This window comes from Arachis ipaensis, chromosome B02, assembly GCF_000816755.2.
Source record: "Arachis ipaensis cultivar K30076 chromosome B02, Araip1.1, whole genome shotgun sequence".
Lineage (NCBI taxonomy): Eukaryota > Viridiplantae > Streptophyta > Magnoliopsida > Fabales > Fabaceae > Arachis > Arachis ipaensis.
In genome coordinates this window covers 11,747,137-11,748,220 of record NC_029786.2, presented here as the reverse complement: position 1 = coordinate 11,748,220, position 1,084 = coordinate 11,747,137, and positions in this window count along the sequence as shown.

Genomic DNA, 1,084 nt, shown 5'->3' with positions numbered 1-1,084 from the left:
GTTTATGGAGAGGTAGGATTGTGTATATGTACTTTTGGGTTTTGGATATGTATATATATGTATATATGTGTGTATATTCTCCGGCCAGTCTTGATTTTGCAGGCTGAGTTAGGACCTTATTATTTTGTATCTTTGGCTCTCTATTCCTACTTTTATTATTTTATGTTTGATGGTTATAGTTTTTTCACACGCAAGTTATTCTGTTTCCAGAGTGTTGCGATTTTTATTTCGCAATTTTATTTTACCCATTTTTCAAGGCTTCTAGTTTATTATATTCTTTCTGCTATTATATGTATGTATTTTAATTTTAGAGGTCGTAGCGCCTCGCCACCTCTGTTTTACATCCTAGGTGTAATGCTCTGTGTAGTAGGGTGTTATAATGGAAGCACTGCCTGCAACAAAAATAAAATATTAGTTAGTTCAAATTTTGGCTAAAAACAGACATTTTCTACTATATGCATCAAAATATTTAAGCATTACTATGTGCATCAAAATCAAAACGTCCATAAGAATACTGTTTAGATCCCTGAAGTATACCGACGTAGTAAGGAACTGGGTCATCGCATTCGCAAAACCCGCCGCCGCCCACAAAGGAAGGGCTACGATACCGTTATACCAAGGACGCGCGTTCCTGCAAAACCAACAGCGGTAATGGCCTCCATCACCGTCGTTGCCTTATTTCTGTTCCTTTCTCTCTCGATCTTGTCTCTCACTGTGGCTCTCGTCACCTCCGTTTCCTTCTTCTCTACTTTCTTCAATCTTTCTCTCCCTTATCTGTGTCACCTACTCCTCTCTACCAAAAGTTTCGGTTCGGTCTCATAGAGAATCAATGATTTTGGAACAAAATGATTTTGAATTTAAAATTATAATTCCCGCTTAATATCCAATATATACATCGAATTCAATATTAGCCTGTACTATACTATTACTATCTTGTATTGTTCTTTTTTAAATTTTGAATAAGCAAAAGACTTGTCAACATTTAAATAAAACACTTGTTGACTATATAGATTGGACACTTATCAAATAACTAATTATTTATTGCTCTTTTATTATATATAGAGAGATTATATATTAAAGATTA